The sequence below is a fragment of the Lissotriton helveticus genome, chromosome 8, assembly GCF_964261635.1.
Source record: "Lissotriton helveticus chromosome 8, aLisHel1.1, whole genome shotgun sequence".
NCBI classification, from domain to species: Eukaryota; Metazoa; Chordata; class Amphibia; order Caudata; family Salamandridae; genus Lissotriton; species Lissotriton helveticus.
Window position 1 is genome coordinate 806,418,936 of NC_136069.1, and position 25,405 is coordinate 806,444,340.

At 44.3% G+C, this 25,405-nt stretch overlaps 1 long non-coding RNA gene across 1 annotated transcript in view; it reads right to left on the reverse strand.

The window, feature by feature from the left end:
• The window catches only part of LOC144771779 (uncharacterized), a 234,405-nt gene that overhangs the window by 132,490 nt on the left and 76,510 nt on the right, over positions 1 to 25,405 (reverse strand). The window lies entirely within an intron of this gene.

Consider the following 25,405-nt stretch of genomic DNA (forward strand, 5'->3'; position numbering starts at 1 on the left):
AGAAATGTGGCTTTCATTTTTTTTAACAATTTTTATATGGATTTCAGATTGATTACACAGCACCCCCCCCCCCCCCCACACCCCCGGAGAACAGGTACCCATCATTTTTTATTACATCATAAACACTAATGAGCATAGTCAGTTTTAAGAAAGAAAAAGACTTTTCAAACAGACGGAATAAAAACATAAAATTTGCAACAGACGGCCAACATAAATTATTCCCACAGTGATGGCAACCTCCAGGCTGCAAGTCGCAAGCAGCCTAGCTCTCCATTCTAGAAACAATGGTGGTAACGGATCTATCCATGCTGATGCGAGGCACAGTCTGAGGACGGCTATAGCTACGAAAATCAGCCCTTGTATTTGGTTTGGTAGGGCGATACTAGACGTACCCAACACGACTTCTTCAGTTGTGTTGTTAACCCTACAATATGCGATATCCGAGAGGAAGTCCGAAATTTCTGATAATAGTTTAGCTAGAATAGGGCATGTGGCGAACATATGAATTATGTCCGCCGCAGGGAGTGCACATCGTGGACAGATTGTACCTTTCCCGGACCCCCATTTTGCTCTTTTTCGGGAGTATAATAAAGTGAGAAAAAAGTTTTGAAGAATTGTGCCTGTAGTTTCATGGACATTAAACAGGTGATTGACATTTCATAGGCATTGGGAGAAGTTTGAGGAGAAACGCCGAGCCTAGTCTGCCATGCCGTCCCTTGTTTATCCATATCATCTGGTAATAATAAATTCAGCCCTGTATATATCTCACCAATTCTTGGAGTTTTTGCTAATCTTAGTTTATCTATAATTTGGCAAGGTTGAAATTTGATGCGACCACCCACTTTCTTTAATAGAAAATCCCTCATCTGAAGAAATTTTAAAAAATCCCTATTCGTCAAGCCAAAATCTGCTTTCAAATCATCAAATGATTTAGTGCTGTTTGTTGAAAAAAAACACCCAAGTTGTTTAACCCCTGATTCAATCCATCTCTGTATATATACATCCTGGAATATTTCTGGAAGATCCGTATTCTGTGACACAGGGGTATGTTATGTTATGTTATGTTATTTATTCTTTTGTATAGCGCAACGGTTACTCAAAAAGAGTGTCCCGGCGCTTTAGGTAAGGAGAACTACTTCACAATAACACAACACAGTAAAAGAAGAGAATACAAAATAGACAGATAAAAAGGGACTGCTGAGAGGCTTACTGGGTGAACAACCAGGTTTTAAGACCTCTCCTAAAGTCAAGAAGACTAAAAGGAATACCGAACTAAACCTACTAGTTTTTTAACATTTCCCCATACTTTTACAAAATTAACAATAGTTTAGAATTTCACTTTTTAAAAATAGTCATCATTTATGTGACGCTACAGACAGCCTGCGCATTTATCTCCCAGGATCAGTTCTTGCGGAGTGGGTATGTTGCGACCATCAGTATTAGACATTAATAGGTTAACACTATATTTCAGCACCGTAGCCCAATAATATAGTTTGAAATTGGGAAGCAACCATCCACCTCGTTCTCTAGGTAGAGTGATCCATCTAAGTGCTCTACGTGGTTTATTGTATCCCCACATAAATCGTGAAAACATAGTATCTATGTTTTTAAAAACTAGCGGGGAAAATTCTAAACAAATAGCTCAAAAAAAATATAAAAACTTAGGAAAAAATAACATCTTGACAACATTAGGTCTACCCCCAATAGTTAAATGAAAATTATGTAGTCGAAAAAGTTCTTTCTTAGTATTATATATAAGGGGCTCAATATTATCCACAACGATATTTTCAATTTTAGCGCTAATACTAACCCCTAAGTATGTCGCCTTCTCAATTATCCTCGGGTCATTCATCGTGATTTTATTGTTAAGTACTATTTGAGTTTTACTAGAGTTCAATTTATATCCTGAGACTCTACCAAATTATGGGCTTCTGTTTCTATCCATTTTATAGCGTTATTAGGATCCCCTGTAACAATGGCTATGTCATCTGCATATGCCAAGCATTTTGTTTCCAAATTCCGAACTTTGATTGGGGGGATTAATGCGTTATTTTCTAGACTATGTATGAATGCGTCAATATAAATTGCGAACAAGAGGGGCGAGCAGGGGTAACCGTGTCTTTTTTCCCTAGTAATAGCAAAGCTTTCGGAGAGAACCCCATTAATCAGAACACTAGCACTAGGGTTTACATAAAGCCGTTTGATAGCTGTTATATATGTTTCTCCGATCCCGCAATTTGACATGGCTGGCCACAGGAATCTCCTGTCACTCTCATGTAATCAAAAAGAGAAACGGCTCTTTGTATGTGGTTGGTTGTGGATCGTCCAGGAACGAACCCATGTTGTCGTTCCGAGACTATTTTATGGATAATGAGTGCCAGCCGTGCTGCCAGTATTTTAGAATAAATTTTCGAGACCCCATTAATCAAGGTGATGGGGCGATAAGCGCCCATTTCTTTAACGTCCTTATTCTTTTTAGGAAAAACAATTTTTTTAGCCAATGACCAGGACCTAGGAGGGTTCCCTCCCTGAAAAATATATGGAAAAAGTGATGTTAAAATGGTCCTAAGTTGTGGAGCGAATTTAATATAAAATTCGGTGGGAATCCCGTCCATACCCGCTGGCTTTCCATTAGCCAGGGCCTTTATCAAAGTAATGTTTACTCACAGGAAATTGGACCATCTAATAGTTCCCGATCGTCTGTTCCCAGCTGATCGGGAATAAATGAATCCAGATATATTTTAGGGTTGTCACATTCGTTATCATCTTCGAGGTATAGTTTCCTATAGAACCTCTGGAAGGCCGTTCTTATTTCCGCGGGTTCAGATCTTAGACCCAAATCTGGGTCCCTGATTTCTTTTATTAATGCAAATGAGATCTCTTCTCGAGTTCTAACAGCTAATTGATGTCCCACTTTTTCACTTAGCTGATATGTTTTTGCCCGATTAATACTGGCTCTAGCAACTGCTCTTCCAACTAATATTTCTGAAATAAAATTTTTGGCGATTGCCACCTTGCACACCTCACTATCTGTCAGCCTTCCCTCCTGCACCGCTTTAATCAGCTCCTCCTCTGCTCTTCGCAGGTCTTGTTCTAGTGATACAATTTTTTGTTTCTCGGTTTTGTTATAATTAAAATTTCATAGTTTCGCCCCTAACACAAGCCTTCAGAGCATCCCACACCATGTCAATTGAGGTAGATCCTACATTATCTTCTAGAAAAGCCGAGATCCAAGTTCTCATATGTTGACAATATGCATCATTATGCCATAATGCCCTTTCAAATGTCCATGTGTTTATATTGGATCTTTCGGGGACCTTCACAGGGCTAAGCTCCAGCGTATTATGGTTGGAGAGAATTCTTGGCAGTCTGTCAATTTGACATGTTGATCTCAAGCAATTAGACAGAAGCATGTAATCTAATCTTACATGTCTTGAGTGAGGGTGTGAATAATAAGTATAGCCAGGGTCCCCCGGATGTTTCGTAGACCAACCGTCTATTAAACCATGTAGCATGCACATGTCTTTAAAGGCTTGAAAAACTTTTCGCTTCCTTCCCTGAAATGTAAATCCTGGATCTGTAAACCATTCGCTAGGGAAATGAATATTTAAATCTCCACATATAATCAGTGGAAGAGGCCAATGTGTTAATTCATTAGAAACCTTAATCAATACATCCGGGTCATCAATGATATTTCCATATATAGTGCATATTGTTAGCTTGCCTTCCCCGTTGTTATAGTGGCATTCCGCTATTGCAAATCGTCCCAATGTATCCCCTATGGCCCATGGAAACTGTAACCCCCCACCTTTTGCTAAAATAGCAACCCCCCTGGTACGTGTCCCCTGCGTTGTAGCTACTATGAGTCGAAATCCTAATGTTTTAAGCAGGTATTGCTGCGACCCCACAATGTGTGTCTCCTGAAGTCAAACGATGTTTGCCCCGGATACTTTAAGACCCTCCGCAACTTTCTGTCTCTTCTTTATATCATTAAGGCCGCAGATGTTCATTGACAGTATATTGAACTTAGCCATCAGGATTTTTCATATACCTTCTCCAAAAACACTCTTTCTAGGTCTTTCTTTCTTGCTAATCTCCGTGTGTGTCATGTGTCCCTTATAGGAGTATTGAGCCCTGTTCTCCCCCCCTATCTAGCTTTTCCCCCTACCCCTCTCCCTCCCGCCCCACCCCCTCCCCCCTTTCCATCCAATGAGGCACCCTAGGTGCCAGAGTACCCAGGTGTGGGCGTCCATGTGATCTGCCCGCCTCAGCACCCCCCTGTGTCCTGTCCCTGTATGCTTAGTTTGTGCAAGTTGAGTTAGTTAAGTGATGAAACATTTCCACATATTTTTATGCCCATTCGATTATTATTTCAGGTTGTGGGTTGCAGCGTTTGATATACTCCCACCCTTTTATCCCTTCCTATTATCTACCATGATTTCTTACATTTACAATTACCAATTCACATTGCTTATTGTTCATTTTCTTTCTGTATTTTTGGCAGATTTTCCATAATTTCTTGTCCCAGATTCTGATAATTCACTTAAATATTCCTGGGCTTGGACTTCACTGGTGAAGTTTCTCGTTGTGCCCTTATATATAATTTTCAGTCTCGCCGGATTTTGAAGGAAGACTGTCGCTCCAATTTTTTCGAAAGGCGTAAACAATTGTCTCATCTTCCATCTTCTTTCAACGGTGGAATGGGCGAAGTCCGGTCTTACAAAGAATTTAAACCCTTTATATTCCCTCTGACTTGTTGGTCTTGCTAGATCGTATATAGTTTCTCGAAGGAGGAAGTTCCCAAAGTTGATTAGCATAGCTCTGGGGTATTGCTGTGGTTTCTGAGAGTATTTAGGCAACATCAGAGGAAATCGATGGACCCGTTGGATTTCCCTATCCGTGTCCCAGGCCGCAAGTTCCGGAAAAGCAGATTTAAGAAGATTGATCATGGATCCTCTTGCATCATTTCCCTCAAAGCCTTCGGGAATTCCTAGAAACCTCAGGTTATTCCGTCTAGATCTATTTTCTTGATTCTCGACTTTTAGATTGAGGTCTTTTATGATCCCATCATGCTCCTTTTCTATTTTACGCAGCTCGGTGATGTCAGTTTCCAAGTTTTCAGTGCACATTTCTGCTGAGCCCATTCTGTCAGAGATCTCGGTGCATATATTTCCGACTTTCTTGATTGCACCTTGTAGCTTTTCAATAGCAACATGGTTTCTTTGGCTATCTTTTTTTACGTGCTTATGAAAGTTCTTGATGGAGCTCAGAACTTCACTCAACGAGGGTTCTCCTGAGCCACGACTATTTCCCTTTGATTTTGGACTTCCTTTTGGGGATGGGCTTTTCCGTGTGGCATTTGTTCTTACTTTGACACGATTAGTAGTAGTGCCTGGATCTGTAGTCTCCTCATTGGTAAAGTTATTTTGCCTTTGACGTTTTGGCCTCTTTTTCCCCAGTTTTTTCCTGGTGCTCGAGCTTTGTCCGGTTTTGCCAGATTTTCGGGAGTCATAGGAGCCAAAACCCTCTGGAGTTGCGTCATCAAGTATGCCAGTACTTGTCTCACTTGTACCCGTTATTTCACTAGACTCACTTGAAATGGACATCCCGGTTTCGTATATATCTGAATCAGATTCCTCATCGGTAGCCGCGTTGTTTACTGACTGCCGTTGAATCTCTGATGAGAATGTTTGCACACCCGATGAGGAAGAGATATGCTCATGGCTTATTGCGCCCGGTGGCTGCTCCTCACTTTCTTTGATTTGTCCATTTAGCCCAATTGTTGTTATATATGCATTTGGTCTTGTCCTTATCTCTTCTTGTCTCAAAATGGGCTCTGTGGTCAAACTTCCTAGATCCGGACTTTGATCATTTTTCCCCACCAAATTGCTTTGCTCAATACCCATACCAGGTACCACATTGCAATCCTTGCTGGTTTTTCTCACATCGCTTATTTGGTTACAGAGTTGTTTTGCATTTCTTTCAGGATTGCTCTGACCCTTCTTGGGTAGCGGGCTTAAATTGTTCTTGATTCTGGGCTGAGAGGTTGTCGATAATCCTGTGTTTTTTGCAGCGGCTTTCAAGTTTTTTATTGTTTGTAACCTTTGCGCTTTCTTTGCCAATAAATCCATATCGGAATTATCCTCTAGGTCTCTCTCTTTCTCATCCACGTTCTCTTTCCGCTTCGTTTTTGCCTTTTCCTTTTCCTTTTGTGTTTTTTTTTCTTTATGCTTGTCTTTAGTCTTAATTCTCTCATGGCCATCATATCCTGCATTTTTCTCAACATTATTCTCCTTAGCTTTGGAACCTCTAGTTTCAGGTCCTTTTTGTCTACCCTTATTTCTTTGAGAGACAGACACAATCTGTGTGTTCAAAGTGTCTTGAGTATCTTGTATATCTTGTATATCTTCCAAGCTTTCCAAGATCTCTGAGCAGCCTGGGTTTACAAGTATTTGTGCGTCCGTCATACGAGCCCCTTCTAAACCTTCCTCGCTCCCCTTCTCTTGGATGAGCGCTGTAGGGGTCTGTTCAATTGCTTGTCCTGATTGCACCACTATTCCAGTATCTCCGTCAACTCCTGCCATATCCTGTATCTGTATCAATGTCCGTGTTCGCATCAGATTTTTTCTTTTTTTTTTTCTTAGTCCTTTGGCTGCCTCTGGTGTCCTTCCTGCTGTGCTTCGCCTAGTTGGCCCTTTTACCACTTTTACTGCTTTTACCGCTTTCACTGCATTTAAGATTGCCTTTAAGATTACAGCTGACCAGGCACGCTTTTTATTCTTTTTGCTCTTTTTGCTCTAGCTGCTTGCGTGTCTCCCTTCAAAGAAGCTTATGTCCTGCAAGCCAATGGTAAACCGGTTTACTTTAGCTATATAAATTATGCTTGGATATGTAGCAGCAGTTGACCTCTTCCGTTTTTCGTTTGGCTCTGTGCTTTGTGCTTTCTCCTTGCTTTGCTTTATGCTACTCTGCCTGCTAGGCCTCTTCGCTTTCCTCCACCTTATGTCCCCCTTGTGTTGCATTCGCTTCCTTTGCCGCTTTATTCTGTCTCTGCTACCGGCCCGCTGGCACGGTATGCACACCCCCGTGTCTCCCGGACAACAAGGTACGCTGTTGACGTTGCGCACGCGGATCGCGTGAGACTTAGTGCGCCCGCTCTGTGTCAGCCAATGACGTGCTGAGACAGACGGAGATGCTGGTGCTAGCGCTGGCGAGGCTGGCGAGGCCGTTGGAGTGAAGCAGGAGATCGAGGCCGAGGCAGAAGAAGTAGAGCGGGAGATTTGTTTATTGATTGCAGTCGCAGAGCCGAGGAGGTAAACTCCGAGATAAGCGCCGACTAACTGCAATATATTGAGGGCAGGCGGCCCTGCGCAGTTAGCAGTTACCCCCGCTGACAACCCCCGCAGCTACGCGTGTAGAGGGGACCCGAAAGGCAGAAGGCAGAACGACAGAGCGTATTTGGACACAATGGGGTAGCCCAGTTTACAGGCTAACTTTGCCCAAAGCCGTTTGACAAGTTTTAACAGATAGCCACAGAAGCCAAGAACTAGCGGGTTTGCGGTAATAGTAATAGTAATAGTATGTAGCGTTAAAACTTACGACAGCCGTTTTCTCGGGAACTCGTGGAAAGGCACATCGCTGTAGAACAGGGTGCAGAGTACAGGGCAAAGCAAATTCTAGTTATCGCTGTAGATCGCTGTAAATCACCGTTGATCACATAATCTAATGGGCTCAAGTCGTCGTCATGTAGTCATATCACGCTGGCATTTTAAAAAGTCTTTAGAGGCCAGAGAGACATACGCAATCCATTGTCCACGGGAACACAAAAGTGAACAGTGAGATGTTGGGAAGTGCTCTTTGCTTCGTTTGCCTTCGTTTGCTTTTCCACAGTTCCACTCTCACACACGATCTTCAATCTTATCGACGAACTCCCCAGCAGGTAGGTGAATAGGTGGGCAGATGAAGTGGATAAGTGGGTAGGTTTCGCTCTAGTTTTTTTTTCTCCTTGCTCTAGAAGTGTGTTTACTTCCTCGCCTAACTCACTGCATCCTCTCGCATCCTCTCGCACCCTCCTACATCCTGGAAGAATCTCTAGAAACACGATCCAGGGCCAGGACTCACAGGACGAGGCTGCTGCTGCGACCTCTCACTCAGGCGCCATCAAATGTGGCTTTCAAATGTCTTTGTAACACTTGATAAAAATCATTACTGCAGGCTAGTGTATTTCACAACGTCATTTTGGTTCTTGGTAGTATTTTGCTGGATTAGTAGCCCAGATTGTATGTAAGCCAATAACTGTCCGCTTTTCAAAGTGAAGTTGTTGGTATGATGTTGTTTCACAATGGCCAATCATATAACCCTTCATATATTTGTTTGTCTGCCTCTGTGTTTCTTACTCTTGTATGCCAGTGTACAGGCAAGAAGGATAGAGTTTAGTTTGTTTGGCACTGTTTTTTTTGGGATCTACAGCATGCTAAGTAAGCATTGAAAATGATCTAAGTATGAAAAGAGTTGAACTAACATGGATTGGTGAAAGAGGTTTGAAATGTAATGTGTTATACACTCTACTTTTCTCTGTTAATAATTGTAGCTATCCTGACTTTGTGGTTATTCATACTAGTGGTGGCAATGATATAGAACACTTAACTGGAGTTACATTGGAAATTAAAATGAAGGAGGTATTTTCCATCTTAATGTTGATGTTTCTGAACACACATTTTGTGTTCTCTAATATTTGTCAGGGACAAAAGTGGAAGTGGTCTACTCAAAATATGGCTACGTTTAAAAAGAAAAGACTTAGGGCCCGATGTAGGTAAATCTAATTTACCACTTCTAAAATACCGAATCATACCGATTCGGTATTTAAGAAGTGGTAAATTAGAGGGGGGGAAATGTAGGTAATTCTGATTCGGTAAATACCGAATCTGTAAGATTCGATATTTACCGATTCGGTAAATACCGAATCGGTATCCCCCATTGATTCCTATGGGCCTTGAAGCCCATAGGAATCAATGTGGAATACCGAATCGGTATTTACCGATTCGGTAATTACCTATTCTTGCAAGGGTGCAGGGGGTGTCACTTTGACACCCTCTAGCACCCCAATTACAGGATTTTGTGCCATGTGGCACACAGACATGCCCTAAGGGCATGTCTGTGTGTCACATGGCACAGGTGTGCATGCACAGATGTGCATGCACACCTGGATTCGGTATTTTACCACCCAATTGGATTGGGTGGTAAAATACCGACTCTTGAAGGCCTGTGGCACTCTTCAGAGTGCCACCTACATCTCTATTTACCGATTCTGTACATTTACCGATTCGGTATTTTACAGAATCGGTATGTACAGAATCGGTAAAATTACGAATCTGTACTTATGTAGCCCCCTACATAAGAAAACCGTAATACCAGTCGGAAACTGCCAAATTCGTCCGTTTCCGACCGGTATTATGGCTCCTACATTGGGCCCTTAAAGAGATGTGAACAAGGTAGTGTCAGCATTTCTTTGCAATGTTCAAATGTTTCTAACTTTTCATTTAAATATAAAATATATTAAAGCTGATAGTTTAGGACGCTGGGCAATTGCAGAGGGCATAATTGGGGGAGGCTACAGTTACAATATGTACGGTATATGGCTCGAATCTGGACGAAGTTGAGATTTTTGAATTCCTAAATGTTGAGCTGTCACTGTGGGGCACACCCTTACTATTACATGGGGATATTAATATACACGGCGAGCCCTTTATTTGGGATGCTCAATGTACTAGATATAGTGGCCGTAAGCCACATGTTTTTAGAGCATTGCAGCAATTATTGCTTCAGCACGGCCTAGTTGATGGGTGGCCATTGGTTAACCCGGGTGATCCGGGTATACTTTTTTTTCCTCCCCCCACAAAAAGTTTGTTTGGTAAGATCATATATTTTTGCCTAGGTCACTCATGAGCGGTGCCCGTATGCAGGTAAGGCCACGGATTACTTCGGATCATGGCCCTGTTGTTATAGATATGCTTCCTTTTAAGATTCAGCGGGTACAGCGGTCATTTTCATTCAATAAGAAATTGATATCTGATGAAGAATATGTATGCCATATTCAAGTATGGGCTCAGCAGTTCCTTGATTATAATAGAGGCACAGTTTCTCAGGCGATGGTATGGGATTGTTTTAAGGCTGGATTGCGGGGTGAAACTTATAGCTATGGGTGGTCTCAACAGAGGAAAAAAAAGCTGATATGGACAAATTGTTGGCAGATTTAAAAAATGCAGAACAGGAACTCATTTTGGATATCAGAGCACATCGAGATAACGAATTGGCACAAATAAAGGTTGCACGCTTTAAGGCAAAGATCAATAGTGTTTGGAGTCATGATATAGCATGTCAGTATAAAATTCATCGAGCTGAGAGATATGAGTATGGGGAAGCGGTTGGGAGATGTTTAGCTCAAAGACTTCATGGGCGACAGACATCACAGCGCATTGCGAGCCTACAGAACAACGAGGGCGGTCTTGCTGAGATGATGGATGGTATACTGCAGGTTTTTCAACAGTACTATACTGAATTGTATACCCAAGAATATCTTTCTCAAGATCAGATTGATCAGTTTGTTGCTAGATTTGATACATTCATGGTGAAACCCATTGTTAGAGAGGAGTGTGAAGCCCCAATAACGATGCTAGAGCTTAAGATTGCAATTAAGGCCCTCGCGCTTGGGAAAGCTACCGGTCCGGATAAATTGCCTTTAGAGGTCTATCGCTTGCTATTTCCTATCATCAAAGATGATATGCTCACCACTTTTATCACTGCTCAAACTGGCAACCCTCCTCCCTCATGGTTCGAAGCGAGCATAGTGGTATTCCAAAAGAAAGACAAATCCCCATATCTTCCGGGGTCTTATAGACCTAATTCATTAATTAACGTTGATACCAAGATATATTCTAAAATTCTTGCTAGTCGTTTACTTCAAGTTGTACCATCCTTGGTGTCTCATTACCAGCATGGCTTTCTCCCAGGCAGAAATACTGTTAACCATCTACACCGTGTGATTGCTGTCCTGGATTATGCATCTGCATTTTCCAAAGATGTTGGCTTGGTGTTTTTAGATGCTGAAAAAGTATTCGACCGTGTGGCGTGGGCATTTTTATGGGCTATTATGGGCAAAATGTGGTTTGGACCCCAATTTTTACTTGCCTTGCAAATTATGTATAGACGACCAAGGGCCAAGATCTGTGTGATGGGCCAGGAGTCATCATTTGTTTATATCACTCGGGGTACACGGCAGGGATGCCCATGCTCGCCGTTATTATTTGCTATTTATATCGAGCCATTGGTGCAGATGCTAGCTGCCTCTCAGCGTACACAATCAACGGCTGTAGGGGATAACTAGGTTCGTGTCTTAGCTTATGCTGATGACATTGCGGTTATTACATCTGATCCGGAACAAGCACTTGGTGAAATTGAAAATATAACACAAGTGTTTGGTAGAGTGTCTGGGTATAAATTGAATATTACTAAAACCCAGGTAGTGTGTACAGCTGGGCTATGCCTTAATGATTTACGTGTCACTCACAAGGCTAAATATCTTAGTATTAAAATTAGAATATCACTCCAAGAGTTAGTCACTGTAAATTGGACTGATATATTACAATCAACTAAGCGCCAGTTGGAAAAGCTGGAGTGTCTCCATTTAACACTGGTCGGGCGAAGAAACGTTTTAAAGATGTGTATTCTACCTAGGGTACTCTATTATTTCCGGACTGTACCGTTGGAGGTATCACGCCTACAATTAATGACGCTGCAATCTATTGTAGATAGGTTTTTATGGGGTTGGAAATCTCCTCGTCGGGCGTCTAAATTCATGACACTCCCGCTTTCAAAAGGTGGATGGGGAGTTCCGAATTTTGCTTTTTATTATTTAGCCTGCCTTCTTCAGAACATAAACATTCTGGTGACTGGGGGTGAACCATCAATATTTGAAAGTCCCAATATCTACTCAATGTTATTGGGATGCCAATCTCGACAGGTGCTGCTACGTTTTCTCGAGCCAAGTTACTATAAAAGAACCAGATTTAAGACTGTATTAGCAGCATTTAAAGGGTGGCGGTGGGTACGAACAATCATTTCTCTTAATCGCATTAATTTCTATACCCCCTGTGATTCAACAGAATTATTCCCATCTATATTTTGGGATAGTAAGATGCGGACATGGGCCGATAAAGGTATTGTTCGTTTAGTCAGTATGTTCGATGCTGGCATTATGGTTACATTTGAAGATTTAAAAGAAAAATATGCGATTCCACAGAATGATTTTTTAAAATATCTACAGCTACGGGATTTCATTTTTAAACATCAAAGCATTCTACCTATAGGCATTAACGACTTTCTTGAAGTCTTGAATAAACCCGCTAAGATTGAGATTTTATATAATAGTTTGCTGAGTACACAGCACAACGATATTGATGTACAAGAGGGGAAATGGAGTACTAGACTTGGCATTCCTGACTTGTTTGTTCAAGAATCAATTAATATCGCTGCTAAAATCATTTTGACTGCCAATTTACGTTCCCAACATTACAAAGCATTATTTAATTTATACCACACACCGGCTAAGATGATGAAGTGGGGAAATATCCATAATGGTAAATGCTATAGGTGTCAAACCGATATGGCAGATATTGTGCATATATTTTTTTACTGTAGTGTATTAAAACCTTTTTTTGTATCTATCGCACACTTTCTATCAAATATTTTAAATTTTGACGTGTTGATATCTAGAGAGATGATAATGCTTGGATTATGTTAAAATATGGATATTTTGCCATTGTATTATCAAAATCGATACTTTTTTTATGGCTATGTCAGTTGCTCGATTGTGCATTGCCTCTATGTGGTTAAAACCTGAAGCGCCCTCATATGAGATGTGGCGGGCAAAATTTTATAATGTGTTCTATTTGGAATTTAATCTTTACCGTATCAAATCATGGAAAAAGAAACAACTGGGGATTAAAATTTGTCAGCCTATGATCGATGATTTAGAAGCTTAGACTAATTTGTAGATTCATTGCTCAATCATCTTTTTTTTGGGCCTGTATGTGCCATGATAGGTTGCTTTCACTGTGTTCTATTATATATGTAGTATGATAGCTAACGGATTGATATCTATATGTGTTTGTATTTGTTTTGATTATGCTATGAACTGAATAAAAAAAAAAATATATAAAATATATACAGCAACGCAGCACTGTATCGTCCTAATGGTGTACATTTTTCAATCTATGAAACCATATTTTCGTTGCAAACCTTAAAAGTTTGCTTTACATACATATATAAATGTTTACTTAAAAAAGGCTCTTTTAAGTGCCACCCTACATTATGTTGAAATGTTATTTTATCATATATAACCTTTATTTCTATTTCACCAAGTACTGCAGTACTTTTTAGATTTGAGATTAGTGCAGTACTCTGTAAACTTTAAAAAAAAATATGTAACTCTACAGAGTTTCCAAAACTGCTTCATTTTGCCTTTGCATTAAACACAGCAGCAAGATATATTTCACATGAAAACATAGAACAAAGACACAGTGTAATCTAAAGAATATGCCTGCCTTTTTTCATTTTTCAAGGGCTTTAATTAACTAACAATATTGTGTTGTGGCACTGCCATGTACCTCAGTATGCCACCAGGGTACTGTGGTATACAGAGGCCCAATCTATCATTATGTTTTTGTCCCTTATTACATAAAAACTACTGAACAAATTCAGATCAAATTACCCTTTCCACACCATAATTTATATTCCTGCCAAATTTTATGAAATTAGGCTTAGACATTTTGCCAGTAAGTCTGCTTCAAATGTCTATGGAAAATGCATTGGTGGAAAAATGTGATTTAGGATCCCCCTTTTTTCTTTGCACCCCTTAACTAATGACTGTGAAACATTGCATAATCACCCAATGTATCAAAAGGAATAGGCCTGCACAGTTTTATGCAGATTCATCAAATGGTGACAAAGTTATTGCCAATCAAAAATTCAAGGAATTCCTATCTCTCGGAATCAACTATAAATACAGAGTGGCTAGCACCACTCTGCAAAGTATATGTATTGTGCATATGTATACATCACAACTGTAACTCTCTGCAAGTAAAATACTCCTTGCACTCCTTGGTGATATACATTTTTCACTTTGTATGCATTGTCCTTTTTTGCTCTCAATAAATTAATGGTTTTAAAGTCTTTCTAAGCTTTCTATTATGTTACCAGTGAACAAGACTTTGATGTCAACACATGTCAGTTTTCTTTGCATGGAGTAAGAATGAAAAATAAAAGATAACTGTATCTGAAGTTTGCCACCACAAGTGTTCTTTCTTGCCAAGAGTTACGGCTGTGGTGCGCATATTTTCAGACTCCTTACCTGGTAAAGTATTTTTGAAATCATAGTGGATGGTAAACTCTCCCAGGATGGGCCAGAGCCCGGTAGGTTTGTTCAAAATTGTGTTCAGAAGAGTTGGGCATGCCGCTCCCCTCCTTGAGCCTTCTCAAGGCCCCAGGGTCCTCAGCCCCTGGGGCTGAGTTATTAATATTTAGAGGAGGGGGCACCCTCTCCACAGGCCTTTGTAAGGCCCTGGGGACCCCAGGGCTAATTTGTTTGTCTGGGGAAGGGGGCGTGTGGCTCCACTCACTGCCCCGTCTAAGGACGACGCCTGCAAGGGCTTTTTAATAATATTTTTGGATCTTGGTGGTGCCCCTAGTAAAGGCAATAGCCTCCTGACTCTTTGACATAGCCAATACGTGTACCTTACTTGACATGACACCTTTTATATTGACATGACACCCTTTACGTGTGTGGCAAGGATTCTGCTCCTACACAGAACTGTGCATAGAGACCTAGAACCTCAGTGAATTAGGGTGCACCAAAACTCACCTCAGTATCCAAAATCCCCTACCAGACTAGCAATCAGTGTCTCACTGGGTCTTCCATACCCCCAATGATTAGACAACCCAGAACATGGACTTAGAACACCTCAGGTAACGTGGAACACATGAACACTCTTTCATTATACTACCATACCATTCCAAAACGAGGAGTAAATGAAGACACATGCAAGTTTGAAATGTTTATTTCTAATGCCGTGTTCTCAGGCGCAGTATCATAGCTAATACAAGCAAACATATTATAAGCAACAAGGTTATCAGCATAGTTACTAGTCCATAAAATACAATGGGGGAAAGCATGTTAAAATGCTAAAGGGAAGAAGGCTAAATGGCACCTCAGTCTTACCCTCCCTTGCTAGTATATTATATTATATCAAAAGAAGGTCTATTTGGGTTTTAGAAGGGCGGCCCCATACCTCTGATCTTAGTGGAAAGGGATCACATCATCTTCCACCAGCTCTCGGCATGCGAATATTCATCAAGTGTGTGTGCATGCTCTGCGCAGTGCATTATTAAACGTGCCAAAAGCCAGAGTTGGCCACAGCTGCATATGTGCTATGTCTAGGACGTACGCTGATCAGACCTCACAACAACAACTGTGTTGAAATAACCTTGAAGGCCTCGGCACTCACTGTTCAGACATAGCTTACCAAGCAAAGCTGATACAATAGGAAAACATATTATTCTCGTGTGAAGCAAAATATTCTACTATGATCAAAGCATTAATAACAATATGTGCTGTGTGCAGAAGCAGCAAAAAGGAAAAATGGTGTTTAAGCTTCTAATAAGCTCATGCTAACTTAACACAGTGTGAAGGCAAAGCCTATCTACATGGCAGGTGACTGCAAAGGGTTGGATGCAAGTCCTGCATCCAGCCCCACACCACGCACGGTGATGGACATCATAGTTTATGTTCAAATAAACATAGAAATTCACTGAAAAAAACAAAGGTTAAAGAGACATCAAGTTAGGTGAATATGTCAGTTAGAACGTACCATTTTAAACTAACAAAACCACTGAAATTCACCAGTCATAGTTATATGAAGTAACTATAACTCGTGCCCTAAAGTAACTATAACTCGCGCCCTTGATATGCACTGCTAATTACCTAACATTTTCTTGGACATCATTGATAACATCACTGCAACATCTGAAATGACATTATAGATAACAACACTGTTGATGGCGGGGGCGCAACTTATAGTTAATTTAGGGCAAAAGTTATAGTTACTCTAAATTAAATGACAGGAACTGGCAGAAGACACCTTACGGTGTTACACTTGGGGTCCCGCAAGGCTCGATCCTCTCCCCGTCCCTCTTCAATCTCTTCATGGAGCCCCTCACAATCATATTGAAAAAAGCAGGAGTGAATTACCACCTGTACGTGAACGACACTCAAATCTATTTCAGGATCAAGTCTCCCAGCGACATGCAACTCCTCAATACCACCCTAACCGAGATCCAAACTTGGTTCTACGCTAACCACTTAAATCTCAACCCAGACAAAACGGAACTAATCCTATTCTCTCCAAAAAGTAACCATCGCCCAATCCAAGAGTGGCTCAAGATTGTGGTTGCCCTAAACTGCCCCTTACCCTATCTGACTCAGTTAAGTCTCTAGGCATCACCCCTGACAAGAACTTATCAATGGAGGCCCACATCAAAAACTCTGCAAAAAGTGCTCTTTTCTCTCTAAAACACTTCAAGAAACTGAAACCTTTTCTACCCTATGATGACCTCAAGACAGTAGTCCAATCCCTAGTTCTCTCCAAAATCGACTACAGGAACGTCATCCTTACAGGGACTCGCAAAGCTCACCTCTAAGAGCAGTGCTGAGCATGTGCGCTGGACTCGTATCTGGAGTTAAATGATTTGAACACATCACTCCAGCTCTCAACTGCCTCAATTGGCTTCCCATGGAAGGGAGATGTATCTATAAACTGGCCTGCATCACACACAATACCCTTCACTCTCCTGCCCCCAACTACTTTAACAACAAACTGATTAGAGCAGGTCAATCCAGAACACTAAGAAGCTCCAACTCACTCCTTCTTATTCCTCCGAAAGTGAAAAAGAAAACAACTCAATACCGATCGTTCTCTGGCAACGCTCCCATGATATGGAACGCTCTCCCTGGAGTCCTCAGATGCAACCCCTCCTTCTCCTGTTTCAAAAGGGACCTGAAACTCCATCTCCTAAACAAATACTTTCATGATCAACGTCAACTAACCTAATCTTCTTTATCCAAGTTGTCTCCCCTCTCCCTGGACTTTCAAGGATAGTGGGTGACCGGACTATGTCTTGCTTGTCCTTTCTTTTTGCTCTCTCCCCCTCCGCTGCACTGCATATTTATTCCCATGCTGTATTTTTTTCTGTGGTTTGCCTCCTTACTGCCGGCCTACTATGTAATGTAATGTCCTTCTGCTGTTTACTGTGTGTATGTAAAGCGCTCTGAAACTGACGGGTCGAGCTAGCACTATATAAAACTTTTTAAATAAAAAATAAAATAAATGCGTGCCCACAGGGAAAACTACCAACCCTCAATATATCGCTAAAAGACTTCCCGTGTATGCTAAGTGAAAAGGTGGCACTCTAACCAATGTGATAAATGTGTGATTTAATAATTCACCATGACAAAAAAATAAAGGTCTACTCTTTTCGGCTCACGACATGCTCACAATCTTCAATTAATTTCCCATCAGAGCCAAAATGAAAAGAAGGTCACACTGATGAAGCCCAAATTAAAGAGCAAACTCAGGGTGGAGATTAACGTGTGATGTCAGTAGTACTATTTTACAACAACATACACTGAATTTTTATCAGTTATAAAAACAAAAACATTGCAAAAAGGAAAATAATTATTTATTTTAAAGTGCAAATGATTAACGCTTTTAAAATATCTCTAGCTGAGGAATATATGTCAAATAGCAAACTTTAATTTGAACTTAGTAAATTTAATGTATGAAGTTTGTACCTCCTAACTTAGTACATGAATTCTATACTTCAATTATGCAATCAGATTTCTTTTCACAAAACGAGGAAAAATTGGCATGGAAAAATTGTTCAACACTTTCAATCGGGAGTATCTGCTCACAGTGGTGGTAGGATTTGGTGTTGGAGAGCGTACTATATGGCTCATTTGCTTGCTCTATACGAGCCCTACTGCCAGAGTCCAAGCGGGTCGGTTGAGCTACGTCTCTTGAGGTTAGGAGGGCAACCTGGCATGGATACCCCTTATCGTCTTTACGTTTCACACTCTCCATCAAACCTTTGGCTTTCAGACTTAGATTGAAGGGTCACGCCGATGGAAACCCGCTAGCCGATGAAACCCATGCCATGTCTTTGTATGCAGACAAACATATGGTTTATGTTAAACACATTGAGGAAGATCATATGATCATAGCTTGCACCAACACAGAGTTCAGCTCTTCTGTTGGCCTGCAAGTAAATTGGTTTAAATCTTGCCTCTTCTCAATGCCCCCTAGCACTGTCCCATCCCTGCTCGACCTTAAGTGTGGCCTAATTTAATAGAGAGTTTCCTTAAGCTATCTGGGGATTATGATCTATCATTTGGCCAGGTACCTTCTCAAAGGTAATTTTGCCAGGGGAACATCTGCCCTTACCGTGCCAAAAGCCTTTTGGACAACGCTTCTCCTATTGGTTATGGGGTGCATTGCAATGGCCTAAATAGTGATGCTACACCACCTCCTGTTTTACTTTGGTAAACTTTCTTTCCTCTTTATGAGGAAGTTCTTCCAGGACCTGGATGCCTTGCTTGGGGATTTAATCTGGTGTACCAACCAGCGCAGTGTCGCCTTGACTAAGCTGCATCTCCTAGCATAGCAGAGTGGGCTGACATCTCTGAACTTTGAACACTATTATCAAGGGCGCAGCTCCAGTGGTTGAGTCACTGGCTTTTGGGACACTTGCTGCAGGAGACACGCTCCAGAGGAGCCCCTTGTGACTTGGGGAATTGCATTTGCTACTTCTTGCATGCTCTAGGCCATGGAACGGGCTACTCCAGTTGGTATGTACAGGATAGGAGTCTCTTGGATGGAGCCAGATAGTCACTAAGCATGTTGTCCCTTATGCTTCTGCTATCCCTTTGCTTGCTTGTCCCAAACATCGTCTTACAACTAGGATCATAAAGCAGTGGGAGGACACAAGCACCACCTTTATGGGAAACCCTTTCAGGGTGAATGACACCCCTCATTTGATGTTCTCCAAGAACAATGATGCACCAGCTAATAGTTAAGGCTCCTACGGTTAAATGGCACATTACGGACACAGACCCTGAAGCATACTGACTTGTGCAGACACTAAACATATTGGGAAATGGCAGAAGGAAAATTAGCTAGTTATATACAGCACTTTAGCTACGCACGCAGACATCTCCTCAGCCCCAGCAAGAGACATGCAAAGTGGAATTGCAGAGTACTTAATGAAGGAGAATGGTAGAAGGTAAAAGCATACCCACATACAACATCGCAGAAAGCCAAGGTCTAACATATTTCACAAGGTCTACTTAACTCTTGACAAAATCAATAAAATCTTTGCCACTGGTCCTTGTGGGCACGTGAGCCTTTACTTGCTACCCTTATTGCTAGCAACCTAGGGCTCCTTCTTGCCTGTTTATCAGAAGTTGCTAGGGAGGGCAATATGCTGGCTTATTTTGGTACTATTTGTCGGTGTATTAAAGAAAGTCTAATGAAGCCAGCAAAGACTGTTCCTGCTCAACCTAGATGGTTCAGTACTGGCTGGTCTAACTGTAACCTCAGGAACGTTTTGGTGTCCAAGGCTAGGATTCAGGCCGATGTTATCAATGCATGGAAAGTTTATAAAAACATGTTAAATAGGGGGAGAAACGACCTGCTAATGGCAGATTGGGAACAGATGGAGAGCAGTGCTCCACAAGAACAGTAAAATGTTTAGTTTAGTCAATAGATTTCAGCAGAGGGATGCCCCGGCCAAAGTACTGCAATGCAGCATTACTGGTACCGAATTGATTCCCTATTTCAGGCAACTTATCTAACAAAGGAGGGTGAGAAGTTAACCCAGTTGTTACTGAGTAGGGTGGAGGGTGCTGCATGTCTTTCATTCACATTAGCCGAAGACACCCTGGCATTAAGCAAGGTCCAGGGGGCAAGGCCCCCTGTGTCTGATGGTATGCCCATGGATCTGATTAAGTGTAAACCTGAGGACTGTGGCCCTCTGTTTACTAACCTGTTTAACATCTTTTTGAGCAACATGTTACCAAGCTCATGGTTTTGCTCTGTGGTCATTTCGATTTTCAAGAAGGGCCACCTAAACGTCCCTATGTGTAGTAGACGCATATCACTGATTGACAGCACTGGGAAGATTCTAGGGAGGGTTGTCTTTTCTCACCTTAAACCCTCGTCTGAAGAAAATAAAAAATCATTAACCCCTGTCAGTATGGTTTCAGGACCGGGCTGGGTACGGTGGAGCAGTGCTTGAATTTGCATTCTATTTTGTGCAAGTATAACATCACTCCCATTGTACCTGGTTATTATGGACCTATACACTGTATTTGATTGTGTTAATCGAACCAAGCTGTTGCTACTCTTGCTGGATATGGGGTTTGAAGTCTCTTTGGTGAGTTTTCTCCATACCCTTCATGTTAACTTGTCAGCCAGAGTGTGTTATGGCATTACCGGTGAACTGACTGATTCTTTTGAACTTTCTCGGGAGTATGCCAAGGTTGTATCCTGGCCCCGTTATTGTTTACTCTTTATGTTAATAACCTTATCCCCTGTCTAGTTAATGCTTCTGTTGATGTTCCGATGATGGGGAAGACCCGCATTCCAGCATTACTATACGTGGATGGCGCAGTTCTTATGGCTTGTACCAAGTGCTCTTCGCAAACTTGTGGGCTACTTTGTATCTTTCATAAGGAAACTGAAGCTAGTTACCAACTTTAGCAAGTCTCTAATTATGGCTTCCGGCCAATTCAAAACTAACATTTTGAATTTACCCATTGGTGGTAACATCTTGACAGAGGTGAACAGTTTCTCATACCTAAGTATTTATTTCGACTCTTCGGGTACTGGGCACACTCAGGTTCTGAACGCTTGTCTGAAGTTGTCTAAATCTGCAGGAGCTATAATTAACTTATCGCAGCGCCAAGGCTGCACTACTATGCTGCCTTTATTTTCTGTTTATAAAGCTAAGTATGTCCCAGCTGCTTCATATGGGGCTGGTGTATGGGGCTAATCTAATTCCTCATCATTCCAGTTCGAGAAAACTGAGACTGAAGGCAACTCTTCTCAGTCCCACAAGTCAGTTCACACTATATTTTGCATATGGAATTATAATTGCAGTATGTTTCAGATTTAGTGCGTCTGGCACCTCTGAGGCTTTGGCTATCTATCTGGTTCTCATCGGAAGCAGGTCTGAACAGGGAAATTATAAAGGACGGCTTATCTTGTAAGCAAAGGCTTAGGCTACCAAACCTTAATTATTTGTAGGATTTCTTATGTAAGATGGGCTTTTTTTGCATTTTCTGATATACCAGAGTCCCTCTCTAAGAGGGACATACGGATTGCTAAGCTTACTTTTTGGGAGTTTAGACAGACAGAGAGGTTGAGGTATAAATTACTGAAGCCCTCTATTAAGGATTATATCCAATTCAGGGGAATTAACGCTACTACTCTGCATTAGGATCTCCCTTAAACTTAGTGGGAAAGGCCCCTTTTAGCTCGCATTAGGACTAGAACTGTTTGGCAATTGCTGAGCTTTCAATCAATCAATCAATCAATCATAACATTTGTATAGCGCGCTACTCACCCGTAAGGGTCTCAAGGCGCTTGGGGGTGGGGTCCGCTACTGCTCGAACAGCCAGGTCTTGAGTTGTTTCCTGAAGGCGAGATGGTCCTGTGTCAGCCGGAGGTGGATGGGGAGGGAGTTCCATGTCTTGGCTGCCAGGTAGGAGAAGGATCTTCCTCTGGCGGTGGCTCTTCGGATGTGTGGTACGGCGGCGAGGGCGAGGCTTGTAGAACGTATATGGCGGGTGGGCGTGTAGAAGGTCAGGCGGTCGTTGAGGTACTTGGGGCCCAGGTTGTGGAGAGACTTGTGTGCGTGAGTAAGGAGCCTGAACGTGATCCTTTTGCTGACGGGGAGCCAGGGCAGGTCCCTCAGGTGACCGGAGATGTGGCTGCATCGGGGGATGTCCAGGATGAGTCGGGCGGAGGCGTTCTGGATGCGTTGGAGTCTTTTCTGTAGCTTGGCTGTGGTTCCGGCATAGAGGGTGTTACCGTAGTCCAGTCGGCTGGTGACGAGTGCCTGGGTGACCGTCTTCCTGGTTTCGGTCGGGATCCATCGGAAGATCTTGCGGAGCATGCGTAGGGTGTTGAAGCATGATGAGGAGACGGCGTTGACTTGTCTGGTCATCGAGAGGGAAGAGTCCAGGATGAAGCCCACGTTGCGTGCGTGGTCTGTTGGCTTGGGAGCGGTGCTCAGGGCGGGAGGCCACCAGGAGTCGTCCCAGGCGGAGGGCGATGGTCCCAGGATGAGGATTTCCGTCTTGTCTGAGTTCAATTTCAGGCGGCTGTTCTTCATCCACTCGGCGACATCTTTCATTCCTTCGTGTAGGCTGGTTCTAGCGGTGGCGGGGTCTCTGGTGAGGGAGAGGATCAGTTGGGTGTCGTCGGCGTAGGAGATGATGTTGAGGTTGTGTTGGCGTGCGATGGCTGCAAGTGGTCTCATGTAGACGTTGAAGAGGGTGGGGCTGAGTGATGATCCTTGCGGGACGCCGCAGATGACTTCGGTGGCCTCGGATCGAAACGGGGGGAGGCGGACTCTTTGTGTTCTTCCGGCGAGGAACGAGATGATCCACTCCAGTGCCTTCTCTTGGATTCCGATGTTGCTGAGGCGTTGGACTAGGGTGCAGTGGCAGACAGTGTTGAACGCTGCGGAGAGGTCCAGGAGGATGAGGGCTGCTGTTTCCCCGTTGTCGAGCAGGGTTCTGATGTCGTCGGTGGCTGCGATGAGGGCGGTCTCGGTGCTGTGGTTGGCTCGGAATCCGGACTGTGAGGGGTCGAGGGATCCGTTCGTCTCGAGGAAGGCGGCAAGCTGTCTGTTGACGGTCTTCTCGATGACTTTGGCAGGAAAGGGGAGGAGCGAGATGGGGCGGAAGTTCTTGAGGTCGGTGGGGTCCGCTGTTGGTTTCTTCAGTAGGGCGCTGAGCTCGGCATGCTTCCAGCTCTCCGGGAAGGTGGCGGTGTTGAAGGAGGTGTTGATGATGTCCCGGAGTTGGGGTGGGATGGTGGAGTCGGCCTTGTTGAAGACGTGGTGGGGGCAGGGGTCGGTTGGAGATCCGGAGTGGATGGTGTTCATCGTGCGGGCTGTGTCTTCGGTGGTTACCGTGGTCCAGGTGCAGAGGGTGATAGTGGGGGGCGTTGGTTCGACGGTTGGGTGTGTGGATGGTGCGCCGAAGCTGTTGTGGATGTCGGCGATCTTGCGGTGGAAGAACGAGTCGAGAGAGTTGCAGAGCTCTTGCGAGGGAGTGATGTCGTTGTTGCCGGTGCTGGGGTTGGAGAACTCCTTGACGATGCTGAAGAGTTCCTTGCTGTCGTGGGCGTTGTTGTCCAGTCGTTCCTTCAGTGCTGTCTTCTTGGTGGTCCGGATGAGCTGGTGGTGCTTGCGGGTGGCGTGTTTGAGGGCGGTCATGTTGTTTGTGGTCTGGTTGAGGAGCCAGGCTTTCTCGAGGTGCGGCAATTCTTCTTGGAGTCCTTGAGTTCGTCGGTGAACCAGGAGGCTTTCTTGCTTCTGGGTCTGCTGGGGGGGTTCTTCAGTGGCACGAGGTCGTCGGCGCAGGCGGTCAGCCACTGCGTGAAGTTCCGTGCTGCTTCGTTGGGGTCCGTTGTGCTGGTGGGAGGGTTCTGGCTGAGGGAGGTGGTGAGCTGGTCTGCGGTGATCTTGCTCCAGCTCCTGCGAGGAGCCTGTTGCGGGTGGTGGTGGGTCGTGGTCCTTCTGAAGCTGAAGTGGACGCAGCTGTGATCCGTCCAGTGAAGTCCGGTGGAGTGGCTGAAGGAGATATGCTTGCTGGAGGAGAAGACGGGGTCAAGCGTGTGGCCGGCGTAGTGGGTGGGGGTGTTGACCAGTTGCTTGAGTCCGAGGTTGGCGAGGTTGTCCAGCAGGGCGGTGGTGTTGTGGTCCTTGTTGTTCTCCAGGTGGAAGTTGAGGTCCCCTAGGAGGATGTAGTCGGCAGAGGGGAGGGCGTGCGGGCTGATGAAGTCCCCGATGTCTTCGCTGAATTGTGTGCGTGGTCCCGGGGGACTGTAGATGAGGGTGCCTCTGAGGGTCGTATTTGGGTTGGTGTGTACCTGGAAGTGGAGGTGCTCGGCGGCGGAGAAGGTGTCGTTGGAGTCGGTCGTGATGCGAATGGTGTTCTTGTGTACGATGGCGATGCCTCCTCCAGTCTGGTTGACGCGGTCCCTCCGGGTGATCTTGTATCCGTCCGGGATGGCGATGGCGATGTCGGGCGCAGAGGAGGCGTTCATCCATGTTTCTGTGAGGAAGGCGACGTCTGGTGAAGTTGTGTCGAGCAGGTTCCAAAGTTCGATGGCGTGTCTGTGGACGGATCGGGTGTTGAGCAGGATGCACTTGAGGTGATTGTTGCTGGTGCTCGGTTTAGCGGGTGCGGTGCAGGTCCGGAGGCAGGTGAACTTGCAGGCTTGGCAGGTGAAGGGTCCGTGGGTGCGTCTCGGGGTGGCTCGGTAGCAGGCTCAGTTTCGGTCGGGTTTGAGTGCGATGAGGGTGGCGGCGTCGTAGGTCCGTCGTGTGGGCTTGCATCGTCGGGGCCAGGGGTCCTGGCACTGGGCGCGGTCCATGCTCGAACGGGCACAGACGGGCTTGCCTTTGGCGCGCCTTACGGCGCACAATCGGCGCGCCCGGTGCGCGTACGCGTGGGCGACATAAGAAGGTAGCCGGGAGGGCGGGTCAGCTGGGGGGCGGGAGCGTGGCGGCAAATGGGCTGGCGGGGGGCGGGGCCGCAGGGAGGCAGCGGCGGGAAGAGTCTGTGGCGAGCGGGCGGCTCAGTGGCGGCTGAGTCGCTCGAGGCAGGCAGTCAAAACAGGTGGCAGGCAGCGGCAAACAGCGGAGGTGCGTGGGGGGCGACATAGCCTGGAACAGGCTCAGCGGTCGCTCCCTCGTGGAGAGCACAGTCCCCTTAAGAAGATAGCCGGGAGGGCGGGTCAGCTGGGTGGCGGGAGCGGGGAGGCGAATGGGCTGGCGGGGGGCGGGCCGCAGGGAGGCAGCGGCGGGAAGAGTCTGTGGCGAGCGGGCGGCTCAGCAGTGGCTGGGCCGCTCGAGGCAGGCAGTCAAAACAGGTGGCAGGCAGCGGCAAACAGCGGAGATGCGTGGGGGGTGACCTAGCCTGGAACAGGCTCAGCGGTCGCTTTCTGCTTGGGCTTGACATTTAGTAGCAGCCCACAGGTTTGCCCTTGTGATTATGGTCCAT